The sequence below is a fragment of the Peromyscus californicus genome, unplaced genomic scaffold, assembly GCF_007827085.1.
Source record: "Peromyscus californicus insignis strain IS unplaced genomic scaffold, ASM782708v3 Scaffold_11__1_contigs__length_118956290, whole genome shotgun sequence".
Taxonomy (NCBI): Eukaryota; Metazoa; Chordata; class Mammalia; order Rodentia; family Cricetidae; genus Peromyscus; species Peromyscus californicus.
This window is the reverse complement of record NW_026294402.1, coordinates 59,930,168-59,937,619: the sequence shown is the minus strand read 5'-3', so window position 1 is coordinate 59,937,619 and position 7,452 is coordinate 59,930,168. Positions and strand designations below refer to the sequence as shown.

General features: G+C 48.2%; 1 non-coding gene across 1 annotated transcript; it reads left to right on the top strand.

Annotated features, from left to right (window-relative positions):
* Nucleotides 1-211: 211 nt before the first annotated feature.
* On the top strand, nt 212-326 carry LOC128106061 (U5 spliceosomal RNA). Its single transcript, XR_008216581.1, has one exon. It is a non-coding gene; the product is annotated as a U5 spliceosomal RNA (small nuclear RNA).
* The last annotated feature ends 7,126 nt before the right edge of the window (nt 327-7,452 follow it).

Genomic DNA, 7,452 nt, shown 5'->3' with positions numbered 1-7,452 from the left:
AAATTTGCATACCGCAGAACACCGCGCACAAGACAAAAACAAAACGAAAAATTAACGTATCTTTCTAAGAATGTCTTTGTGAAAGTGAGCTTTAGTTTATAAAACAAAAAGAATGGTTCTTTTGAGCCATAGTAGTCTTGCGTCAAGTAAGACACCACCACTGTGCTAGGAGTAGCTGTTACTCGAGTTGTGGGAGGCGGCAAGCTCAGGCATACTCTGGTTTCTCTTCAGATCGTATAAATCTTTCGCCTTTTACTAAAGATTTCCGTGGAGAGGAACAACTCTGAGTCTTAAACCAATTTTTTGAGGCCTTGTTCTGCAAGGCTACGTTAATGGTGTTTAAAGTAAGAGTGAGACCTTGGTGCCCAGCTAGCACAGTTCATCAAGTTCATCATCTACGTACAAAGGTACTACGATGGCATACTACGATGGGTATGTCGTTAGCTAGACTGGCTAGGCACTTACCTGACCCCCCACACTTGTAGAGCTGAGGGGTTTAGACCATTACAAAGCCACAGCTACTTTGTCTTTTTAGGGGTGGGGAACAGAATTGGTTTTTCATCTCAGGCTGGTCTTGAACTCAGCAGCAATCCTCCTGCCTCAGCCTCCCAAGTGCTGGCATTACAGATGTGAGTCAACACACCCAGGAAACAAGCCAACTCTCATTTGGAAGAGGAAAGGACTGTAAGAGTCTGCTGAAGACCCATGACAGTGAGGTAAACAACTCATGTCCCACGTCCAGAGGACAGCATCTTTCCTGAACCTTGACCTCCCCACCTAGCTAGAAACTCTTCTGGAAGCCCGTCTTATCCCACTCTTAACTACTAGCCAGGATCGATAGGTCCCAGGGAGGCCAACTTTGTTGTTGTGGCAACAGAAAAAAGAGACTGGGGAGATGCTGTTCTCAGCTGGCTTACGGACTAAACGCTGTGTGTCCTCTAGTCCTGATTCAGGGACCTGTCTAGGGCCTATTTGTCAGGTGAGTCAGATCATCTCTAACCCCCGTCCCCCAGGCTCTGACATTTCATGATGCTAAGCCCCGGGCCCCAGGGAGTAGAGATGAGAGAGCAACAGAAACCAAAGTGCACACAGTCTATAAGAACCGCCCCCGCCTTTAGTTACTACAAGGCTGTCCATCCTATGGGACCTGACTCAGACAGGCTTCCTGTGGGGATGAAAGACGCAGCAGGGACAGAGCCACACTGCCAAGTCAAGCCGAGATTGACAGGCTACATATGCTGTCACATGTTCATGCGCATTCATAAAACCAGGCACACATTATGTGTGCACTCCCATGCATACACTCGCACACACATACTTAAAAACATGCAGTCATATACCCATGTCACATACCACATACACACTTGCATACATACATTCCCCTAAATAACATGCAGTTACTTATGCACACATGCATACACTCATGCATACTCACATACATACCTGGGAGTGAAACTGCTGGGCATGCATAGTTTGCGTAACTATGGCCTCATGCATGCTGGCAGGCAAGTGTTCTATCACTGAGTTACATTCCCTGCCCGTGGAGAACTTGCTATGTTGAGCACTAGCATGGGGTGCTGGAACTCCACAGCAACGGACCTGAGGGAAGCCATGCAAGTGAAGGGTAGTGGGAACAGACTCTGCCCAAGATTCACAAAGGCTTTGTGGAAGCAGAGGTGTGGGTGTCAGACCTTGAGGCAAACCCAGAAGGTCCCAGAAAGGACTGGCAGGCACATCTCAGCCCGGAATGGGTAGACTCCCTCCCAAGTTCACCTTTTTGTGTCAGGGTCCCAGAGACTGTTTCTCTGTGGCTCACACTAATTCCCATTGGAAGGAACTAATTCCTGCCCATCTCTTTTCCCCTTCAGGCTGGGGAAGCCTCCAGAAGGCGAAACAAGCCTCTGGCTGGCAATCTTGGGTCCCTAACTTAACACAAGCTGCCACCCATCAAGGAGGATGTAGCATGGCTTCCGAGTCATTTATGCATTTCCACACTAGGATCACTCTGCAAGAGGGCAGGCCTGGTACCTTCTGAAACATCAATGTCCTGGAAAACAAGCAAGGCAGGGCTGTTCTGGAGGGAAGGGGAGTACAGATGTGGCCAGCTGCAGAGGGAGAGTTTTAACTTGACTTTGGATCAGGGATCACTAACAAAGACACCATCAGGGTGACAGAAGACACAGACTATGAAGGGTCATGATTAGTTAACAGTGATGAATCATCACATTCTGATCTTCAAAGAGGGTCCAGAGAGACACACTCCATCTAAAAACCTCCTCACATCCGCTGCTAGAGTAAGCACAGAGGGAGCCTGCTGGACAGAAGTTGAGGGCCTGTTAACTAGTACCACTACCTGCTGTCTATCACATAACCTTGAGAGGCCTGGGTGTTCTCACCTCTAGAGAGGGTACAGCAACAATACTTTCTTTTTCTTTCTTTCTTTCTTTCTTTCTTTCTTTCTTTCTTTCTCTCTCTCTCTCTCTCTCTCTCTCTCTCTCTCTCTCTCTCTCTCTCTCTCTGTGTGTGTGTGTGTGTGTGTGTGTGTGTGTGAGAGAGAGAGAGAGAGAGAGAGAGAGAGAGAGAGAGAGAGAGAGAGAGAGAGAGAGAGAGAGAGACGGTTCCACTATGTAGCCCTGGCTGGCCTGGAACTCTATGTAGACCAGGCTGGCCTTGAACTCACAAGAGATCTGTCTGCTTCCGCTTCCCAAGCATTAGGATTAAAGGTATGTGCTATTGAGCCCAGCAAAACAAATCTAAAGAAAAGATGACTCGGTGGTTAAGAGCACTGACTGCTCTTCCAGAGGACCTGGGTTCAATTCCCAGCACCCACATGGCAGCTCACAACTGTCTGTAACTCCAGTTCCAGGAGATCTGGCATCCTCACACAGACATACACGCAGGCAAAACACCAGTGCCATAAAACAAAAATAAATAATTTTTTAAAGTTAAAATTATTGTATCAAAGCCAAGTGCTATTAATTTTACTAGGTTATATTCTTCAGCAAATTTTTTTTAGATTTTTATGTGTATGAGTGTTTTGCCTGCATATACACCTGTCCGCATACCACGTGAGTGCCTAATGCCCTCAGATCACAGCAGGGGGTGTTGTGTCCCCAAGAATTGGAGTTATGGATGGTTGTGAGCCACTGTGTGGGTGCTGGGACCCAAACCTGGATCCTCTGCATGAGCAACAAGTGTTCTTAACCACTGAGCCATTTCTCCAGCCCAACACTTATTTTTCAATGTTTACAAACCGCCCATAAGAGACTTAGTTCAATCATGCCAAAAGACTCTCAGAACATATCCACACAGTACTGTTAGAGATATCAGAACTCCTAAATAAAGAGTGGTCTGTCCTTCAAAAAATCGTTTTATTGAAGTAAGTGAACTAGCGTGGGGAGATGTAGCTCAGTAGTAGAGCATTTCCCTGGTGTGCACGAGGCCCTGAATTCTAATCCCCAAGAATAAAAACCCTTCAGTGTCAAATGGGGATGGTAGGAGGCATCACGCTGCTGGGCTCGGTGGCACAGACCTTTAATCTCAGCCCTGGGGAGGCACAGACAGACAGCTCTCTGTGAGTTCAAGACCAGCCTGGGCTACAATATGAGAACCTGTCTAAAAAACAAAAAATTACATTGACGCGAGGAATCACACATCTTGGGAAAACAGGGCAGGCAGGGGAATTGCTTTTTTCCTTGGAGGTCTTTAGAATGGGTTTCTGTGTTTCAGCTAAAAATAGGCAGGTAGTTTACGATCACCTAACGCAGACCATGGGAGGCAGGTGGCAGTATACAGCAGGTGACAACTAGTGTTTGAAGAGTCGACCCACCAGACGTATAACCCCCGATGGGGAGCCCACCTGGCAAAGCCGTGGGGTCACTGGCTGTGGAAATGGTTGTTTTCTGTCTGTAACTTTCTCAGGTGCCACCTCTATACCTCCCTAAGAAGAACAGCTGTGGGGTTCCTTACACAGCCCATTGGTAGTGTGTTTTATATCTTTGGGCACACTTACAGTTGTGGATGTTCAGGAAGATGATTTCTGTTTAAGTTGTGTAATTTGGATGCATGGAAATAATACCAGAATAGTCTTCTGTACTGACACAGGAAAGTAACAATATTCTGTCACTAAGACAGTTAATTTTAGAACTTTAAAGCAACTTAGTGACAAATGGTTTTAGTCTTATTTCTTTTGAGATATGGTCTTACTATGTATTAAGTCTGGCTTGATTCACCCTCCTGCCTTGTGGGGCGTTTACCCACCAACCCCACAGCCCCCCAGAGTTTTCTTGAGTGTGAGCAGCAGGAAATATTAGATAGAAAGATTCATATTGCGGATAATATTGCGGAGATAAGCAGATAGAAAATAAAGGATAGCCTCGAGAGGGCCTGGAACCTTTTCCAAGGGGCCCTGTCTCTGCCCCAGGGTTTTTATAGAGATGCCATGGGGTGGAGCAAAAGACCTCCTCCCCCAGCACAGCCAAGTGCAGACCATCTCAGACACCTGCACTCAAGCCCGTGGTCCTAATCATCCTCTATGTGGGACCTGCTGGGTAAAGCCACGAGGAACCCGAGAACGGGCTCCCACACTGCCTCAGCCTCCGAAGTCTTTAGTTCTTCTAAGAAGGAAGTTTTCTTCTGCCATGAAAGCTCTTCTTTACTTTGCTATGTCCCCCAGCCCTGCCAGGGTGCCAGTCCACAAGAGCAGAGGATGTGCTGGAGCAAGCTATGAGCAGAGATGAGCATGGCTCAGTCCCCAGTCTTCAGGTTTTTTCCTCCTGTCCCAAGAAGGGTCTTTTTTTTTTTTTTTTTTTTTTTTTTTGAGCTGAGGATCGAACCCAGGGCCTTGTGCTTGATAGGCAAGCGCTCTACCACTGAGATAAATCCCCAACCCCGAGAAGGGTCTTCTTATTCACTCTCAAAAGCACCATTGATGGCCCCCATGTGTCTGGACATTATTGTGCCTGGCCCACAGTTTCCCACGGGTGCCAGGGAGGTAACAACACAGTATGTCCGTGATGGGGTAGCCTGGGCTGAGTCGGGGCAGAGTGGACAATCTGGGGTTATCTTATTAAAGAGTCTGCATCCCTTACCCAGAACTTGGGCCTCTGGGCCGGGGGCTGCCACCCTGGCCACGGCAGCCCCTTCCTTGGCGACGCAGGCCACTGCAAGGTTTACTGGTTCTCCATAGGCACCATTGAGATTCAGTGCTGGGGGCGGGGGGGTCGCCACAGATTTGGAGTTTGAGGAGGGATGGTGGTCCCCGAGTGGGCCCAACCAATCACACTCCATCCCCACATCCTTGGTCAGTGAGAGAGGAGAGCTTGGGGCTCTTCTCTGGGCTGGACACCTAGAACAGAATCATGTCCAGTTCTCCCAGCAGCTAGCTGCAGCTGTCCGTCTTTTTAGTCTCTGCCTCGTGGCCGGCTCGCTGGGTCCATGTCGCCAGGCATTCCAAGACTGGCCGGCTTCTGAATCTTTTTCTTTTAAACGACGGGAAGAAAAAGAGCCTCACTGGTTGTCAGCTCTCTGTGCTGTGCCGGTGGGAGGGCTGCTTCCGGCTCAGCGCTCCGAGGTCACTGGGTCACTGCATGAACTGAGACCCGAGGAGGGGCGGGAGAGCAGAGGGGTGCTGCAGGGAACCCTAAGGAGGCGAACCCACACAACGTCCTTTCCCTAGGCCCCAGCTCCTAAGGTCTCTCACAGCCCAGTAGCCCTCCACCTGTCCTTCAACACGTGGGCATTTGGAAAACATCGCAGGTGTAAAATGTAGCCGTTTAACAAAGTGCTCTCCCTTGGGGTGGGAGTATATGGGTGAAAAAAGGGCAAATTTTGTATGTGAAGGTGCGCACGCTCCTATGTGCACACGTGTATGGAGGGGCCCGGGGCCAGCCTCGGGTATTGTTCCTCAAGCACTGTCTATCTTGGAAAAAAATTTAGCTCGTTATCATCATCACTGTCACTTGTGTGGGTGAGAGCATGCATGTTCCAAGGTGCACACGATGGAGAAGAAAGGACAGTAGTTCTCTCCTTGCCCTGTGGGTCCTAGGGCTTGAATTCAGGTGCACAAATGCTCTTACGCTCTGAGCCACCTCATCAGGCTTTTAAAATTTATTTTATTTTATTGTTTAATTTTTTTTATTTATTTCTTTTTTTTTTTTTTGGTTTTTGGTTTTTTTTCGAGACAGAATTTCTCTGTGTAGCTTTGCGCCTGTCCTGGATTTCACTCTGTAGACCAGGCTGGCCTCGAGCTCACAGAGATCCGCCTGCCTCTGCCTCCCAAGTGCTGGGATTAAAGGCGTGTGCCACCACCGCCCGGCCCTTATTGTTTAATTTTTAAATTTATTTTATTTTATTTTTTTTTTGGTTTTTCGAGACAGGGTTTCTCTGTGTAGCTTTGCGCCTGTCCTGGATTTCACTCTGTAGACCAGGCTGGCCTCGAGCTCACAGAGATCCGCCTGCCTCTGCCTCCCAAGTGCTGGGATTAAAGGCGTGTGCCACCACCGCCCGGCCCTTATTGTTTAATTTTTAAATTTATTCCTGGGCTGGAGAGATGGCTTAGAGGTTAAGAGCACTGGCCGCTCTTCCAAAGGTCCTGAGTTCGAGTCCCAGAAACCACAGGGTGGCTCACAACCATCTGTAATGAGATCTGGTGCCCTCTCCTGGCCTGCATCATATAGCAAGCAGAACACTGTAGCGAGAGGATTTTCTGTGTCCCGCCCTGTCCCGCAGCATACATATAATAAATCTATTTTAAAAAGTGCTACCAAAAAATTGATTCTTTGAGAATTTCATAGATATATACAATGAATTTTGATCAGATCAACCCTCCAACACCCCACATGAAGTCTCCTCCAGCCACTGGCAAAGTCGGATGGTCTACTGATTGAGTTATCTGGGCTTATGTATTTTATTATGTATGTATTTATTTATGTATGAGATGGTCTCACTATTGGCTGGCCTGGAACTTGCTATGTAGTCCAGGCTGCCCTCGAACTCACAGACATCTGCCTGCATCTGCCTCCAAAGTGCCGGGATTAAAGGCGCGCGCCGCCACCCGCCCGGCATTTAATTTATTTCGCCATTTGTTCATTCATCTATCTACTCTCTACGTATGTTGGAATTCGTGGCCACTGGTCACTCCTCCAGCTACATGACCTCCCATGCGCTGGCAGGCAATAGGATTAGTCACCCCAGGGCCTTAAGTCTGTCCCACAAAATCCGTGAGCTGCCTGATCATGTAATTTGAGCGTAGCGTGATCACGCAATCTATGCGCATGCGTGTCGTAACTCTGTAAGCTCATATGTGAATGTGCAGGGGGAATCCATAAAAAATGGATCACAGACTCCTCCCCCCTTCTTCTCCTTCCCCCTTCTCCTTCTTCCTCTCTCTCTACACGTCTCTCCAACAGGCCTGAGCACATCCTCTCCTGTCCCTCCCTTCTCCTAATAAAC